Source organism: Rhineura floridana, chromosome 4, assembly GCF_030035675.1.
Source record: "Rhineura floridana isolate rRhiFlo1 chromosome 4, rRhiFlo1.hap2, whole genome shotgun sequence".
In the NCBI taxonomy this organism is placed as follows: domain Eukaryota; kingdom Metazoa; phylum Chordata; class Lepidosauria; order Squamata; family Rhineuridae; genus Rhineura; species Rhineura floridana.
In genome coordinates, this window is record NC_084483.1 from 155,816,947 (window position 1) to 155,836,160 (window position 19,214).

A 19,214-nucleotide genomic window follows, 5' to 3' on the forward strand; every position below is an offset into this window, starting at 1 on the left:
TAAAAAGCTTTAAAAACATCTTAAATAAAACGAGTTAAAAAAAACATATTGTTCAGAAAAAAAGGTTTTTTTAAAAAAGCATACAGTATTAAAAGCAATTCCAACACAGATGCAAACTGGGTTAGGTCTTAACTTAACTGAAAGAGGAAAGTCTTCAATAGGGCTGAAAAGATAACAGAGAAGGTGCCTGCCTAATATTTAAGGGGAGGGAATTCCACAGGGTAGGTGCTACCAAACTAAAGGTCCGTTTCCTATCTTGTGCAGAACAGACCTACTGATAAGACGGTATCTGCAGGAGGCCCTCACCTGCAGAGTGCAATGATTGACTGGATATATAAGGGGTAAGACGGTCTTTCAGGTATCCTGGTCCCAAGCTGTATAGGGCTTTGCACACCAGAACTAGAACCTTGAACTTAGCCCAGTAGCAAATGGGCAGCCAGTGCAATTCTTTCAGCAGCGGGGTGACATGTTGGTGATACCCTGCCCCAGTGAGCAGTCTCACCACCGCATTTTGCTCCAGCTGCAATTTCTAGACCAACCTCAAGGGCAGCCCCACATAGAGTGCATTACAGTAACCCAGCCTGGAGGTTACCAATGTGTGGACAACAGTGGTCAGGCTATCCCGGTCCAGAAACGGCCGCAGCTGTCTTATCAGCTGAAGCTGGTAAAAGGCACTCCTAGCCATGGAGGTCACCTGGGCCTCTAGCGACAAAGATGGATCCAAGAGCACCTCCAGACTATGAACCTGGTCTTTCAGAGGGAGTACGACCCCATCCAAAGCAGGCAACTGACCAATCATCCAAACTCGGCAACCACCAACCCACAGTGCCGCTGTCTTGCTAGGATTCAGACTCAGTTTATTGGCCCTCATCCAGCCCACCACCGAGTCCAGGCACCTGTCTAGGACTTTAGTCTTCTTGACGTTCAGCTGTAGTCCTGCTTTTGTGCTTTTGTCAATTTCTTTCATCAGCCTTCATTTCAAATCATTACTGTTTTCTGCTAGTAGTATGGTATCATCTACATATCTTAAATTCTTGATATTTCTCCCTCCAGGACTTCCGGGAAGGGTGACTTAGCCTGTGCCTGCTTTTGAGACGGGCTCCTGCCTCAAAAGAAGCTTATTCAGATATATCAGTCAGATTTTTTTTTTTTTTGACTGATTAAACTTCTCCCGGGTAGGGAGAAACGAAGAGATTAACCTCAAAGCCTATTTTTGTTGGGACGACCAGATCTCATTAATTTATGGGACGAGGTCCAGCCGACGAAGGTGGGACGGATTTTCAACAACAAGCTCTATCTGATAAAGCGAACGTTCATCTTATCTTCTAAGAGAGAACGCACTAACAGGCAAGCACCCTTCTTTCTATATTTTTCTTTTACTTGACTTAAATTGTTGCTGTTTAAAAGAGATTTGCCAGATTGATCGGTTTTTGACATCTCACTGGGGAGCCATAACTTCTCTCTGCTACTCACTAATTAATAGCTTATCTCTGTTTTTGTTGCAAAAAGCTGTCCTGGATTTGCATTCTAAAGATATACACAGAAGAGGGATTTCTATTCCAGATTTTTATTTTGAAGAATATTATATTGTCTGAGACTACTCTCTTTTTGGTCTATTTTATTTTGACGAATCTGTTTCCTGACGACCGCCATTAATTGTTTCGATCCTGGGAACTGCATTTTGTTTACTTAAGCATGGAGAGATAAGGCTGTCTGCTCTGTTTATACTGTGATGTCACCAAGTTTGGAGTATTAACCCAATTGTTGCTGAAATAAGAAGTGGTTTTCCTATATTTTTCTTTTAAAATGGCAATTAAGAAAGTGGCTGAGAAGCTGGAAATAACTATGTTTCAGAAAATAATGGATGAGATTGAGATAACGAAACAAAACCTGCGACAGGGTTGTAAGGAGCTGAAAATTGAATTGAGTAAAATGAAGCAGGAGATTAAAGATATAGGGGTCCCTGTGAGAGAGGTGACCCTGGAAGGGGTCCCTGTGAGAGAGGAGACCCCGGAGATTGGAACAAACGTGGAACAGGAAAAAGTTTTGGAGTCTATGGACTTTAGAAACAAAATCTATTGTCTGGAGACACAGGAGATTAAAGACATAGGGGTCCTTGTGAGAGAGGAGACCCTGGAGACTGGAACAGGGGTCCCTGTGAGAGAGGAGACCCTGGAGACTGGAACAGGGGTCCCTGTGAGAGAGGAGATCCCGGAGATTGGAACAAACGTGGAACAGGAACAAGATTTGGAGTCTATGGACTTTAGAAATAAAATCTATTGTTTGGAACTCAATGTTATCTCTGAAGAAATTAATGAAGATTCTAGAGATAAAGTTATCAATGGCATGGATAATCTTCTGGACTGGAATGATGTGATGGAGCCCAATATAGAGAAAATCTATGGAATTAACTGCAGCCATGTGACAATGGAAAAACTTTCAAGAGATGACCCAGTGTATTTTGAAAAAAAGAACAGAGATATGATTTTACAGCAGTATTTCAGCAACCTATTCAGAATGGATGGCAAGAAAATATTTGGGATAGAGGTAATTCCCATCAGACTCTTACTATATGACTATGGCTTTGACAGCAAGATTATTATGGAATACTGATAATGGAAGATTGGATACTGAAATTACTGGACTTAACAAGACTACTGAAGATGGAAGATGGAAAATGGAACTAATAGGGATAATAGAACAATGGCTACTGAAATTACTGAACCTAACAGATTCTGATGTGATGGATTAATTGAAATGTTTATTTTGACTATGGTTATGACAATAAGATTATCATAATTAGTAATGAGATGGATTAATCGATATGCTTATCTGGAAAAAAAAATTGATAGATATATTTCTTAAAGAATTGAAACCTCTCTTTGACTTTTTGTGGAAAGAATAAAGTAATGTTTATGAGATTTGATGATTAAGTAAGATAACTACTGGAGGAAAGTGATTTTATAATATGACTTAAGAGACAGGATTGTTATATATTATAGACTTATAACTGATTTGATCTTTGACAAATGGGAAGTCAATATTTTACTCTTTATTTTTTTTTTTTCTTTTTTTCTTTTTGTTTAACTATTTTTGATTTTGTTTTTTGTCTTTGAATGTTTTATGATTTTGTCTTGTATGTTTTATGAAAATCTGAATAAAAATTATTGAAAAAAAAAAAAAAAAGATATTTCTCCCTCCAGTTTTCACACCTCCTTCATCTTGGTCCAATCCTGCTTTCCGTATGATGTGTTCTGCATATAGATTAAAAAAATAGGGTGATAAAATACAGCCCTGTCTCACACCCTTTCTGATTAGGAACCAATCGGTTTCTCCATATTCTGTCCTTACAGTAGCCTCTTGTCCAGAGTATAGGTTGCGCATCAGGACAATCAGATGCTGTGGCACCCCCATTTCTTTTAAAGCATTCTATAGTTTTTCATGACCTACACAATCACAGGCTTTGCTGTCATCTATAAAGCCCACAGGGTGATTTCCTTCTGAAATTCCTTGGTCCATTCCATTATCCAACGTTCCATTATGAGCCTCCCACCAAAGCACTCACCAATATAGGCAGGGTTGGTGGTTAGCATAGTCCAAAGAAATCAAGGTCAAGCACAGGAAATGAGTCAAGGTGTAAATGAGATAATCAGTCTAGGTGTAAATGTGTTCCAGATGCAAGGTCAATATCACAGGGACTTCAGGGAGGTACACCACAGCCAAGCAAGAGGAACAAAGAGCCAGAGAGCTGTGTTGCTTTCACCAACTAGAAGACTCAAGAGGGAGATCTTATGGACTCTGGCCTCCTGGCCCGCACCCTGGCCACAGCTACTGGTAGCAAAGGAGTTTCTGGGATTGCTTACTCACCAGCAGACCCCTTACTCACAGGTAACCACTTTGGGTCTGTAGACACATGCTATGATGTCACTCTTTGGCCTGGACCTGAATCTTTTGCTGCTGGCATTATTGAGGACTGGGGGGAGGTTGCACCCCCTCCTCTGACAGCTCCAGGCGGTTCTTCAACAGGTCCCAACCCAGAGGGCCCCTCAAGGGAGCTTCAGCACCTATTTCAAGGGACACTGCCTGTTCTTCACAGTCCTTGATGTGTCTGGTTTGTCCTTGGAAGACTGTGTCTGGTACCAGGTCAGGGCTAGGCATGACACTAACCATTGTAATAGGACTTGCTGGTAGTTTATTTTTGGCAGGAAAGGTAGACAGGGCTCGCCCTAACATTTGGCAGAATGAGGCAACCTCCTCAGGCAGCAGATGCTGGGATGTGGAGAGTGGCAGCAAGGTATTGGAAGACTGAGCTGTGTGTGACATGTGGGCTGCCTTGTGTTCCCTAGGCTAGCCTGCTGCCCTCAGATGTAGTAAAGGATGCTGTCCCATCACTAGTGTTAGGTAGATTCAAGTACAAGTCCTGCTTCTGTATATAGAAAGGGAAGGGCCATCATCCCATCTTTTGCCTCAGGCAGCGAAATGGCTGAAGCTGGCCCTGAAGGTAGAGGCAAACTAGCCATGACGCTGGCTGACCTCAACATTAGGAAATTGCTGGTTTCCTATGCAGTGAGGGGAGAAACTGATAGAGTAGCAAAAATAGGTATATTAAGAAACTTTCCCTCCCGTGCAAAAAACAAAAATCTCTCTCAGCCATTTTCTTCTGGTTGGATTCTGGACCCAGGAGAAAAACAGCTGGAGAGAAACTTTTTTTTTGGAGGGGGGAAGGTTCAACATTCCCTGACTGCCCACCCCATTTAATAGGAAATTGGCACAACCTGCATTCTAACATGTAGGTTGTGTGGTGCCATCTTATTTCAGCCAATGTGAATACTGGGATAACTGCTTTGAGTTCCAAGTGTTAGTCAACCTATACTAGGCTTATTCCCTCCTGGCATGGCTCCTGTTGCTGGATAACTGCCTGTAAATAATAAGAGTCAGTGATGATGACTGATAGTAACCATTTCATTCAGTTGTCATTTGATAATGTGAATTATGTAATGTGTGAGCTCACTTTTCTAAAGATTCCTGTGGCAGGTTGTCGTGCCCACAGATGGGCAAGTACTTCCTTTCACACTGATTCAGGGCTGACAAATCATGGTAGACTATCAAACATTGCTTGAATTCAGTTGGTCCCAGGCATGACTCCATCTCAGACAGGAAAAATCTGTGGTCTCCTTCGACACTATTGAAGTTGCATTTAAGGAGTGTCATCCTCAAACGCAAAAGTAAAAGGCAGCAGGAGCCAGTTGAAATGTGTGGCTAATAGATGAATGGTGATTGAGAGATGCTCTCCCCTCTGCTCTCTTGCTCTTAGGCAGCAAGGAAGTAATAACTATTCTAGGGGCCTGCCAATGTAGCCTGTTCTCCTACTGAGATACAATCATGCCCTCTTTGCTTCTTTCCGTATTTTACTGCCCTTGAGGTCAGACATTCTGAATCTTTCTGGCTCCAGTGTAGAGGATCTGAAATATGACACCAGAGAGAAGTGCAAAGCTTAACCTGAACTTTTCTGAATAGAACAAACTTCAGGGTTTAGACTTCAAGCCCAAATGAATAAAATATGGTCCCTAGAGGTGGCCATGTGACCTACTTAACAGGACACTTCTCTTTTTGAAGGGCTGTTTAGTTTAAAGATAGAGAGCCTAGGGATGGGTAGACCCATTAAAGTCCAGTCCAACCCAGTACCACATTGGAGTGGGGCTAAGTCCATCATGTCCCATTTCTGGGTGGTTTTTTAATGGGAAAATCCTTTAAAATTCACACAGAGACACATTTTTAAAAAAGTAAGAAGTCTTTTACAAGGCAGTCTGAGAGTTGCATGCCGCTCATTTCTCTAAAAATGTGTTCTTCTTTTCAAACTAGGGCTCCCAGCTGCCCACAGCCTGAAGCAGCCAGCTCTTGGAACTCATTGATGCCATGCACTTTGAATGCAAATACAGCAAGTACGCCTGGGAGTGGCGGAACTTGGTGACATTCCATTGTTCTCATGGAGAATTGTATGGAACAAAGATGGCTGCCCCACTGTTTCTAAATTTGGATTGATACCTATAAATTAGCATACACACACTGTATGCAAATCTGTGTCTTATTTTGTCCTCTTAGTGATGCGTGGCAGTTTGCATGAAATAATTATAAATGTAAAACAATTTTTTCAAGAAATGTAAAAACAATCTAGTTACAAAAACTAAAAACAGGAGTTGTTTAAAATTATTCAAATCCCTTCTGTGTTCCTTTCCCATTCATCCCCATTGTTTCCCCCATTAACAAAATGTAGAGACTAACGTCTTTGGGACAAGGTACAATCTTTGTTTTTGTTTATGTTAACTCAAATAAACTCAAAACTCAAATTCTAGGCTCCATGGTCCAAACAATTATACAAAACAGGTTTATTCAAAGTGACAGTATTGTTTAAAATGTCTCTCAAATTACAGAAGTTATTAATCACAATGGCTTCGATCCAGACTAACAGTGCTACCCCAAACATGCCTACTCAGACGTAAGTCCTGTTGATATCAATGGGACTTTCTCTTAGGTGAGTGGGTACTTGCACTTAGCTCCCATTGAAATATATGGGACTGAAATCATAACTAGGTTGTTGCGCTTTTTTGAATGGGACCTAAGTTCAACTGACTTACAGCAAGCTAAATTAATTGCATTTAGCCCCATTCAACTAACTTACAGCACAGTCCTATACATTTCCTATTAGAAATAAGCATAGTTCAGTGGGGTTTACTCATAGATAAGTGTGTATGGGATTGCAGCCTTAGTCTGGATCCCACCCTTTGCTGCACACTGCTATGTATCAATACTGTTTTGAAATATTAGCCCATAACTACTGATATGTTAAACAGCATGGCATTACACTGTAAAGTGCCATGCACGTTAATGGTTCTGTAAAAATAAGTATTAGACGCCCTGTACAAAGTATGACTCAGTAAAATCTTCACTCAGCTCAGCCTTCTGGCTGGGTCTCAGGCTGTCTTCCTGTACAAGCCTATATAATTGCTTATGAGCCAGTTCATTAACATTGGTTAAGAACATAAGAGGAGCCCTGCTGGATGAGACCAAAGGCCCATTTAGTCCAGCATTCCTTTCCCACAGTGGCCAACCAGATGTCTCTAGGAAGCTCAAAAGACATGAGTGCAATAACACAGTGGTTTAGGCCCACTGAAACCAAAGAGCTATACACGGACACAAAGTCAAACATCGTCTTTCAACTCCTAAATAAGCACAGAGCTTTTGAACATCTGGGGAAAACTTTGCAAGGGTTTTTCCACTCCCACCCACTCTGAACTTCCCCTGTAGAAATGAAAGTGATGAGATGATAACAGAGCAAATGTTCTTACCTGAACTTCCCAAAAGTGTTTGGTTCCAGTTCAGGCTGAATTTTGCACTGTGCTTCCCATCTGTTTTTAGTTAATTTGAGCACCTTCCTTCATCTCAAGAAGTTGTCCATAACCATTGGTGTCAACTTCTCTGTGGCCGAGCACAGAGTGTGCAGGCCCTATCCTTTAAAAGCCTTGGCATTTGCATAACCCTCAATTGTAGCAATGTGAATATGGCTCTGGTTACAATAACAAGGGTTTAGGGAACGCGGAGAGAGATTTTTAACTGCAAAAGCACAAAAGCAAAGCAAAACAAAACAAAACCCCACATACTGTTTTCATTTTCAATAGCCACGTGAGGACTGTCCTCTGGTTTTCAGCTATAAATAAACCACTGCTGTCATAGGAAGATGGAAAACAATTCACTTGTACTCCTCCTCCCGATTTTTCTTAAATGTTTCTTTCTTTTCCTTTTCTTCTTAAAGTAAAGGGCTCCTAAAGCAAAATGTGCCCGTGAAGAAAAGGGTTAGTTAGGCAAAGAATGTTGACTTTAATTCTTCCTGTTCCAGACAAATGCTGTTAAGTGTATTGTTTGTAGTGTTTTATAAACCACACAGTCATAGAAGTTTGTGCTATTACAGGTAAAACAGCTTCTAAAGTTAAGCAAATAAAGGAAATGTTTGCAAAGCGTCATTATAATTCACTGTCCACCCCAATTTACAAAAATATTGACGCAGACTTGCACTGCAGCAGCTTTCCCCAAATTGGTGCCCTCCGGATGTTTTGGAGTACAACTCCCTTTAGTCCCAAACAGCATGGGCAGTGATCAGGAATGATGGGAGTTGTAGTCCAAAACATCTGGAGAAGACCAGGTTGGGGGAGGTTGCTCTAGAAATCCAGACTTTAAGCTGTTGAATCTAATTGGGGTTCTGTTTAACGAGAATCTGAAGATCCACTGACCAGAGCCTGATGCACAAGATATGCATTTAGAATTAAATAATTCTGAGCCCAGGAATTTATTTTGTGTATCAGAACTGAATGGAGTTCATAGTTCTTCCATGCAAGAGTCCACTTCCCCAAGCCCTCTTCACTTCAGCAGTATAATACAGGATGGAGAGGGCTTGTTCTGTTGTTGCTATTGTTAAACAACTGAGAGTAAGAAGTCCTTGCCAATCTACAATAAATTGCCCAGAGTTGTACCAGTAGATCAAGATCTAACTTCTGCCCACCCTTGCTCTAATCTTCCTAGAGCCTGTAGAGGGATGGACCAGCATCTCATAAACTGGCATAAAGATGGTTTTACATAACAAATTTGAATTATGACATACTGATGATAAACAAGGACTTTTTGGTGACAGCACTCACCGGTATGGAGTATGGACACCTCTTTTTTGGTTGCCCATGGCAGCCATTTTATGCTGGCACCTATGGCACTTTTATCCAGATATGGAGTATGGGCACCTAATTTTTTACCCCCCCCCCCAAGAAAAGCACTGATAATAAGCCAATGTCAGGAATATTATTGACAGAAATAAATTTTAACGAGGAGGAGAAGTGTTCCAGTGAGGCTTCCGTTATTCAGCCTAGTTCAAAAAACTTGTTTTTCAAATTTGCCTTTTAGGGCAAATGCCCTCATAAGGTGGCTTCCACAAGAGATTAAAGTGCAATTATAAATTAAAATAAAAACATTGCAGAAATTATAATAATAACAATAACAATGTTGAGACTTGAGATGCTGTTGTGAACATGGAACTTTGTGCTAGTTGGCAGAATGCTGATTCCAGATTAACCTAGTCTACAGATTACAAAGCAGGAGGTGATAGAATCCTGAGTTGGAAGAGTGGACTGCACTATTTTAAATTGCAAGGTGGGAGGATGTCATTTTTCAGTCCTCTTGTGCAACCCCCTCTCACTACAACACCCTTCAAGTAAAAAGAAAAAAAGATATCAGGGAGAAAGATTGTCGTTCAGCTCATTCCTTGCTGTATTAGATTTCAATTTGAAGGGAGGTTTTTATGGAAGGAGTGTAAAACTATGTGATATCTCTGGCCTTTCCATCATGGTCTAAGCATCTTTTTTAAGGCTCAGTACAAACTTGCAACATGGGTCCCCTCCCACACAGACACCACAGTCCTATCCCATATATACAATCTCATGAGTCATGAAAGGAAAGTGTCTATTTAAATACATTTTCTACATTTCTGAAATTATATCACAGCCAACACCGCCGCCCCTTTTGCTATTTTTGTTTAAAATATCATCCGGCCTGAAGAAGAGTTCTATAAACCTATCTGACTGTTGTGTAACTTTTCGGTTAGTCCTAATAAAAGTATTATCCTGTCAATGTTTTGACAGGATAATAAAGAATGTGTCTATTTCAAAAACTCTAAATTATTGGTTCTTGTTTGTTATGTTTTATATAAGCAAATGATTCTTGTAATATTTTAAAAATTTCATTACTGTGACTGTAATGAAAATAATAATAATCATTTTAATACTTATAATTTTTTATTTTTGTTGTTCTAATCACTCAAAACATCTGCAAACATTTTACAAATAGACCAGTTTAAAACTTTATAATTTGATGGACTTTTTTGTCACAAAATCATGAGTTATCTCCCCAAAATTGATTTCTCTTGCAAGTTTGCATTTGGTAGACAAAATAGCCAGACGGATTGGCCAATCTTGGTCTCTAATAGGATACCTTCAGTTTTTGATGACTGCAGGCTGCAAATCCTATCAGCAGCATTGGCTCCCACTGTCTCTCAGATCAATTATCCTGATTGTTATGGTAGTTTGCCCTCCCATCAGCTGGCCTTCTCTTCGTCCATGTGACTCTGGGACTGGTAGGTCGTGGGAGAACATGTCATATAGGAAGCACCCACCTCTTTCTCATGAAGTATAAGTCTTACTTTAACCGCACAGACACATCTAGAAAAGGGCCTGGGCCAGCACCATTATTCAGAAAGTTGGTTGTTCTGCCCAGAACACTGTTTCTGACTCGCTTCAGCAAATCTCACAAGATCTGGACATTGGGTACATAGACAAGGGGAAATAAGTATCCATAAATATCCTCAAGCACGATCTACAATTTAGTCTGTATTTTTGATTCCTTGGCTGATCCCTCACTGGATCTCTGGGCCTTCATAAACTGTACCCCTCCCCTGTGCTTGGATCCGGTCTGTCATTGGCCTGGGAACAAAGGGCTGATTATGCAAATGCTGCCACCTTTGTACTTATCATCCTTGCAACAACATCCTAAAAAATTAATATTTTGCTATGTCCTCTGCAACTCAGCCTGCCTCTTCTTTCTCCATTGTCTGACAAAATACAGCATGATCATTTTGAAGTTTTGGGCAGATGGATCTTGTTCTCCTCCCAAACAGCAGGTGTCAGGTTTGGGAACCAGACACCCTTCTAGAGAAGCCTCATTCCATAATAACTGACAGATGCCCTAGGACTGCATGGCTGAATGCCGAGTTACATACTGCAGCCTCTGCCATCAGTTAGGGAACCAAGGGCCACTAGGAGGCTGCACCCTTTGACTCCCAGAAAGAACATCAAGAGATCAACCTGGCCCCAACTGTTGATCAGAGAAAGAGTAGCTGCAGCAATGGCTTCCACCACCCCCTGCCAGGAAGTAAATTCTGCTCCATCTGCCAGTTGGCCTAAAACTGCAGAAGCAAGGAGTGTGGACCCCCTAGCCCCATCCATAAGCCAAAGGACTAAGAGTCGCCAACTGCTGTTCAAGCAGCAACACAAGCTAGGGCAGATTAGCCTGGCCTGAACTGGATATGAATGCTTATAGCTCACCACGTTGTTCCGGTTTTGAAGGACTGATCTCCCTCCTCTGCCCTTTTCCTCCATTCTCCTTTTGTTGTGAGTCCTCTTGTCTTTTTCGTTTGTAAGCCTTGCTCTCCTTTTTTATTGATGTCTGCTGTTTTGAGAGTCAATAGTTGTCTGAAAAGGGGGCTAAAATATAGTAAATAAATCTTCACCTGTTGTCTGAAACTGAAGGGGAATGGCTATAGCTCAGTGGCAGAGCATCCATGGCAAGCGACCCTAATGAGAAAAGGAGTCCAAGATGGGTGGGAGTTTTTAAAAAACAAAATTCTAAAAGCGCAATGGCAAGCAATTCCAACAAGGTAAAAAGGGGGGAAACAACAGAAGAAACCAATGTGGCTTCACAAAAAGCTTAGAGAGGACCTGAAAACAAAAAAAGGACACATACAGAAAGTGGAAAGAAGGCCAGGCCACAAAGGAAGAGTACAGGCAGGTATCACGGAATTGCCAGGATGGTGTCAGGAAGGCTAAAACTGAGAATGAGCTGAGATTAGCGAGGGATGCTAAAAGCAACAAAAAAGAGAAAAGAAATGGTAGCACAGCTACTCAGTGAGGATGGCAACATGACAACAGATGACAAAGAAAAGGCAGAAGTCCTCAATTCCTACTTTGACTCAGTCTTCTCCCAAAAAAGGATTTGTGACCCTCCCAGGAAACGTGAAGTAGAATGGACAGGATTGGAGCTTGAGATTGATAGACAAATGGTCAAGGAACACCTAATCACTTTGAACGAATTCAAATTGGCAGGGCCCGATAAACTACATCCTAGAGTATTGAAGGAACTGGCTGAAGAACTCTCAGAACCGCTGTCTATTATCTTTGCGAAATCGTGGAGGACTGGTGAAGTGCTGGATGACTGGAGGAGAGCTAATGTTGTCCCTATCTTCCAAAAAGGGGGAAAGGAGGAACTGGGGAACTACAGACCAGTCAGCCTAACATCAATCCCTGCAAAAACTCTGGAGCAGATTATAAAGCAGTCAATCTGTAAGCACCTTGAAAACAATGCAGTGATTACTAGGAGTCAACATGGATTTATGAAGAACAAATCCTGCCAAACTAATCTTATCTCATTGTTTGACCGGGTAACGTCCCTCCTCCGTGGCCAAACGCAGTAATGCAGCCAAAAGCTCTGCTCATGGCCGGAGTTCAATTCCAACGGAAGGAGGAAGTCGAATCTCTGGTAAAAGCGGTCGAGGTCCACTCAGCCTTCCATCCATCCATCCCTGGTCGGTAAAATGACTACCCAGGGAGGTAAAGAAAGGCCGGGGAAGGAACTGGCAATCCCACCTCACATATACGATTTGCCTAGTAAACGTTGCAAGACGTCACCCTAAGAGTCGGAAACGACTCGCACTACAAGTGCGGGGACACCTTTACCTTTAACCTCCCTTGTAGACTGCGGGAATGCTGTGGACATAATATACCTCGACTTCAGGAAAGCTTTTGACAAAGTGCCCCATGATATTCTGATTAGCAAGCTAGCGAAATGTGGGCTGGATGGAACAACTATCAGGTGGATCCACAGTTGGCTCCAGAATCATACTCAAAGAGTGCTTATCAATGGTTCCTTCTCAAACTGGGCAGAAGTAACAAATGGGGTACCACAGGGCTCAGTCCTGGGCCCAGTGCTTTTCACCATGTTTATTAATGACTTGGATAAGGAGGTACAGAGCATACTTATCAAATTTGCAGATGATACAAAATTGGGGGACATAGCTAATACTGTGGAAGATAGAAACAAAATTCAAAGGGACCTTGATAGGCTGGAGCATTGGGCTGAAAACAACCGAATGCAATTCAACAGGGATAAATGCACAGTTCTACACTTAGGAAAAAGAAACCAAATGCAGAGTTATAAGATGGGGGATACTTGGCTCAGCAATATGACAAGTGAGAAGGATCTTGGAATTGTCATTGATCACAAGCTGAATATGAGCCAACAGTGTGATGTGGTTGCAGAAAAGGCAAATGCTATATTAGGCTGCATTAACAGAACTATAGTTTTCAAATAGCGTGAAGTATTAGTTCCCCTCTATTCAGCACTGGTTAGGCCTCATCTTGAATACAGCATCCAGTTCTGGTCCCAGCCCTATGAGGAGAGACTGAAAGAACTGGTCATGTTTAGCCTGAAGAAGAGAAGACTGAGGGGAGATATGATAGCACTCTTCAAGTACATGAAAGGTTGTCACATAGAGGAGGGCCGGGATCTCTTCTTGATCGTCCCAGAGTGCAGGACATGGAATAATGCGCTCAAGTTGTAGGAAGCCAGAGTTCGACTGGACATTAGGAAAAACCTCCTGACTGTTAGAGCCATACGACAATGGAACCAATTACCTAGAGAGTTAGTGGGCTCTCTGACACTGGAGGCATTCAAGAGGCAGCTGGACAGCCATCTGTCAGGAATGCTTTGATTTGGATTCCTGCATTGAGCAGAGGGTTAGACTTGATAGCCTTACAGGCCCCTTCCACTTCTACTATTCTATGATTCTATGATCTGCTTTGAATGCAGAAGATTCCAGGTTCAGTCTCTGACAGACTGGGAGAGATTCATCTCTGAGTTCCTGGAGAGCCACTGCCAGTCAGTGTTGACAGTACTGAGCTATATGGCTCACTAGTGTGACTCAGTATAAGCAGTGGAGATTGGTGGCTCCGATGTCAGTGAGGCAGTGAATCCGCTCCAGGTTTTAGTCTGAACTTTCAAGGACCTGTCCAAGGTGTTGAAAAGTTCAGACTAATACCCGGAGCAGATTCACTGCTCCACTGACATAAGAGCTACCATGTCCACTAAGTATAAGGCAGCTTCCTATGCCCTGTGAAGTGCTGCAATCCACTCTGCCACCTCAAAACTTTACCATCATATTACCACCTCATCCTATAACCTCATTCTGTTGAATGACTCAAAACTGACTCAGGGAAGAAAATTTTGTTCTTAAAAATTACTATGAAGCCAATTATTTGAAACAGACTTACTCAGCATGATTCTAGCCTAAAAAGAAAAAAAGAAAAAGGAATGTATAGGATTTGGTTGACTTTTGTATAAAGGTATAAAATCTTTTAATTACAGCGGTGTGGAAATTAGTGGCAGGTTTATTATGTGCTGTCCTGACTGAATTCACATTATGTTTTGTGATGACTACAATACTTATATAAATGGGTGAACTTGTTTGAGTTATGAAGATCATCACAACTACATGACAATAAAACAGTTCCAGTGAACAGCACATTGTTTTTTTATATGCTACTTGTTTTTGCTTGTCTTTTCATTCTGCCTCATTTTCTTCTCTGAACAAAGCTTAACTGCTATGGAAAAAATACCACTGGAAAGAGGTACAGCACATATGCAGGGGGATGATAAAAGACTAACACTGATTTATGTCCATGGTTGAAAAGAGAAGAAAACAGAGGATTAGATTACTCAGATGTTCAAAGTACTACAATCCTCAGATAACATAAAGGAATAGCCTTGGATTTTGATATACTGGATCTTATATCTAAGAAGGTCTGTGGAAATCAGCAGACTTCCTTGAGAACCTAATTTCATAAATAAGGTGTGCAGGATTTGACAAACAGTTACTTATAATTTATTTATTATTGTTGTAGAGATTTCCATCTCTATGCACTTGGCAATTTGCAACAATTTAAAATCAGTGCACTGTTTGCAATTAAGCCATACTCAGAGATGACCCACTGAAATCAAAGGACTTGAGTTACAGAACACAACTCATGGGCAGCTGGCAGAGGAGGAGCTGTCAGGAAGCTCTGTGGCATCCATTTCCCATTTGGGAGCTGTTGGGCCAGCTAAACATTGGTTCAGCCGGGAAATGAGTGCATGAAAGGAAAATAAAAAGCCAGCTCTCACGAATACCCCAACTGGTGCATAAGACTCCCCATTGACTTCTATTGCAACTATTTTCTTAGAATGACATTTTTCTCGGTATAACTTTGGCCCAGATTGGGTCCTGCAGGAGCTGGTTGAATGGGAGTTGGATGTTACGTAAGGCCCCTCCCCTCAGCTCCTCCTCTGACACACCTCCTGGAATGCCCCCTTTTTAGGTCTTACACTGGCTTCCGCTGCCCCCCTTCTGTCTGTCTGTCTGTCATGAGCCCTGTAGAAAAGTTGTGGAGCAAGAAGGACAATGAGAAAGACACAGACTTGGACTTGGAAGAAGGCATGGGTGACATGCGTTCAGACACGGTTGAGCCTGCTCTCTTGCTGCCGATACTGACAGCTCTGCTCCCGTAGATCCAATTACCACTGATGAGGCGCTGCCTGATCAGGAAGTTGCCTCTCCACCTTCCCCTCACCCCCTTCCTCACTTACCCTGCCGTCACTGCTACACAGCCTTCCTCCTGGGGAGGAGAACCTTGATGAAAGGGTCGAGCTGCCCTTGCCTTGGCCATGTAGGCTGTGGCACCAGGAGGCTCAAATGATTTCCACTGTCCCACTGAGGAGGAGCACACACGTGTGTGTGTGCTCACAACCATGACACTTTTCTCACACAAGTAGGGAGCCTGCCCATCCCTACTTACGGCTGGTAAGGAGGCGTGTCTAATTGGTGCAACAACTTCTTAGTGCAGTGTAGTCGTGCTTAGCTATACCTAGTAAAGATGCTGAATCCTGTGTAACTTGTAAGCTGATTTATGAAGGGCTCTGAACTGAAATTTCCCATTAAACCTATTAAAGAAAAGCACCCTTTCATGTCCGCACCTGACTTTGACTGGTTTGGGCAAGACACTGCAAGGCTGGGTTTCCCAGGCGAACCTCCAGCTGAGCCGACACAATCCCACCTACGCCGTGGCTGAGGGAGGAGCCCTGCGGAGCTGGGACCCTGCCGGCTCAGCTGGGGGTCCAGCATGTCCAACTTCTCTCAGCCTGGCATAAATACGAGTTGGATTGCGTCCTTAGTCATGTCCACTAATCCACTCTGAGTATGACTTAGTTGGACACAACCCACAATATCAAATAAAACAGTAGAAAAAGTAAGTTATTTTATTAGTGATTTATTTTTTAAAGCATGTATCCTGCTTTTTCCCTCCACAAAGAAGTCGCTCAAAGTGGGTTGTGAATAAAAAGCAGGAACAAAAGCAACAATGATGCAACTATTAAAATAAAAACTGGAAGTGATTCTTCCTTTGCAGCCAAAATTTGGCATTTTTAAAGATTTGGCACTTTTTTCTGTCACTGTGGAAGGCGGCAGAAGAAGGCACCAAATTCAAAGAGTGCTGAATCTTGGCTGCGAAGGAAGAACCAGGAGTTTATTTAGGGTGGTATCCAACTCTCTCATTCTGCAAAGGAACATTCCCTCCTTTCCTCCCCCTCATGCACCCTTTGACCTCCAATAATAATAATAATAATAATAATAATAAATTTACCCACCCTACATCAGAAGACCCCAGAGTGGTTTACAGCAGTTTAAAATTCAGTATTAAAACAATTAAAACAAATTACAACCACAGGAATAGGATGGGTCCTAAAAACATACATCTCAAGTGCCAAAGGCCAAGGTAAAGAGGAGCATTTGCTGAAAACTTTTCAGTGAAGGTGCCAGGCGCACCTCTGTGGGGAGGACATTCCACCACTTAGGGGCTACCAGGGAGAATGCTCTTTCCTGGGCTACCATCCCCTGAACTTCTGAGGATGGAACTACCAAGAAGGCCCCCTCTGCTGATCTTAACAGTTTTTGAACAGAGCCCATTCATGAAGAATACCAGATATATGGAAAATCATATTTACTGGATGTTTCAGTAAATGCTTTTGAAAACATGATGCTTACTCTAGTACTTAAAGGGAAGTTGAGCTATTGTGAAACGGCAGCCTTTTGTTTTATGACAGCTTCATGAACATTTGATTAATTATGGAATATGTGAAGAAATACACATGGGAATGAATTCCTCCTGACTTTTCCCATGGTACACTGAAAAGCTAGGGACACAAGGAGGAGGTCACCTTGGGATTTTCTTCCATGACAGCAATCCAGTTAGGGAATATCTCACCGCAGAGTTGTTTGGGTTTCTTTTCAAAATGAAAATAGTTCATTAGTAGAAAATGATTTGTAGCAGTGATTCTGAGTTAATTTGAGGGATAGATTTATGCTATGTAGCCAAAATTATACTGTCAGATAAAGTCATCTTAGCAGGCCTGCATCAAACATGTAATTATAGCAGACTTTCAAGGACAGAACCATAAAGCAAAGATCACTGCCAGCTGGTGTTTGGGAACAGATCAACAAGAAATGTGCAGAACTGGGTCTGAACAAGTGACTACATAGGACTGGGACAAGGCAGGATCAGTTTTAAGTGTGATCTCAATGACATCTGAGGTGAGAGGCAAAAATCCACCACACTCCTCTGTTGTTGCTCCTATGGCCTCTAGTCCTCTCAAGACCAGCCCAAGGCATTTTGATACCTGATGCAAAGAACAAGATGATGTGTCCCCCACTCCACAGAAATTAGCCAACTGGACTGGTGATGGAATTTTACTTCAGTGCTTGCAGTGGAATAGTGTCATGCACCACACCTGCAGCATAGTTATGGAGGTGCAGGACAGCCCACATGGGTTATACAGCTCTGTCCTTCAACAGAAAAGTGTGGCAAGGAGGCTTAGAAGAAACCCCTGAGGGGGGCTGCCATCACTGCCCCCCATCATCTGCCATGAGAGGTGGTTCCCTTACTCTGCCTAATGATTTATTTATTTATTTATTTATTTATTTATTTCATTTTTAAACCGCCCATAGCGAATAGCTCTCTGGGCGGTGTACAAAAAGATTAAAATACAAAATATCACAATAAATAAACAGCAAACAAAAAAAAAGATTTAAAATTATAACATTAAACGCTTAAAATGCCTGGGAGCATAGCCAGGTCTTAACCTGGCGCCGAAAAGATAGAAGCGTCGGTGCCAGGCGTACTTCTTCGGGGAGGCTGTTCCACAGTTCGGGGGCCACTACAGAAAAGGCCCTAGATCGAGTAACTGTCCACCGGGCTTCCTGATGGGTTGGTACCCGGAGGAGGGCCTTAGATGCTGAGCGAAGTGACCGGGTTGGTTCCTCTACATTCCTGCTGCCCCATGTCAACAACTTTCTCTTTCGTCTTCTTTCTCTTTTGCCTAGGAGGGAGCCTAAAGAGGCTGTCAGTATGCAGAGAAATCAGCAAGGTTTCTTAGGAGTGGTGTAAGATGACATTTCAAAGTGCAGTTGCTGGGAATGTAAAATTTGCTGCCCCTCAGACATGCTGCCTGATGCAAGGGCTTTCCCGTGCTTTCTGGATAGGCTGGCTGATCTATTTGGAAGAGACAGCGGGTAGGACTAAAGACAGCAGCAAAGATGGGCAGAAGGCACAGGATGACTGGAAAGGGATGCAAAGCAAAACAGAAATTAGTCAGAGAAAGCAGGGTCAGATTTGGAAGGGGTCAAGGAATTGTGCAGCAGAATTGTAGTCAAAAGGATGGGAAGCTGCTTAAAAGGGCAACACATTCATAGGCAGTGGGGATAGCAATGCTGCTTGTCAATATCCCCCGAGCACTGTCTAGTTACACCTTGTGGGATCAGTTTGAGTTATTGTGGCCTGAGGACATGGACAGGACATTTGCAGGGGTTTAGCTGATCACATGTCCTCTCTGCCCTTGTGCATCTTGACTTGTAAAAGCTGTCTAAGAGGGATTGACTGGATGGGTCCAGAGAGGGGGAAAGGCATACTGTGGGAGGCAGGGGCGCCAGCCACTTTGAAGGAGGCAATTGTGTAGCCCCCCCAGAAGAAGCCCTCTTTAGACCCAGAAGTGTTAGATAACTATTGCCCAGCTGTGAATACAACTTTTTTGGGTAAGGTGCTTGAGAGGATGGTTCATGGGCAACTGCATGTGTACCTTGATGAAGCTCAGTATATTTTAATCTAGTTACTGGCCCAGTTTCAGCACAGGAACTAGGGCAGAAACACACTCACTGTTCCGGCAGTTCCAGCGTATCTTTACCTCTCTCTTCTGAAAATGGGATCACACAGCGCTTGTCAAACCCTGCCCCTTTTTACGGGAAAACCTTGTGGAAGCAGCTT

At 42.5% G+C, this 19,214-nt stretch overlaps 1 long non-coding RNA gene across 9 annotated transcripts in view; it reads left to right on the forward strand.

The window, feature by feature from the left end:
- The window catches only part of LOC133383708 (uncharacterized), a 29,409-nt gene extending 20,427 nt beyond the window's left edge, over nucleotides 1-8,982 (forward strand). For all 9 annotated transcript variants that reach the window (XR_009762389.1, XR_009762392.1, XR_009762391.1 and 6 more), the window contains 2 exons: nucleotides 3,676-3,888; nucleotides 5,863-8,982. This is a non-coding gene — a long non-coding RNA (uncharacterized LOC133383708). The remainder of the gene's footprint in view (nucleotides 1-3,675; nucleotides 3,889-5,862) is intronic.
- Nucleotides 8,983-19,214: the final 10,232 nt, after the last annotated feature.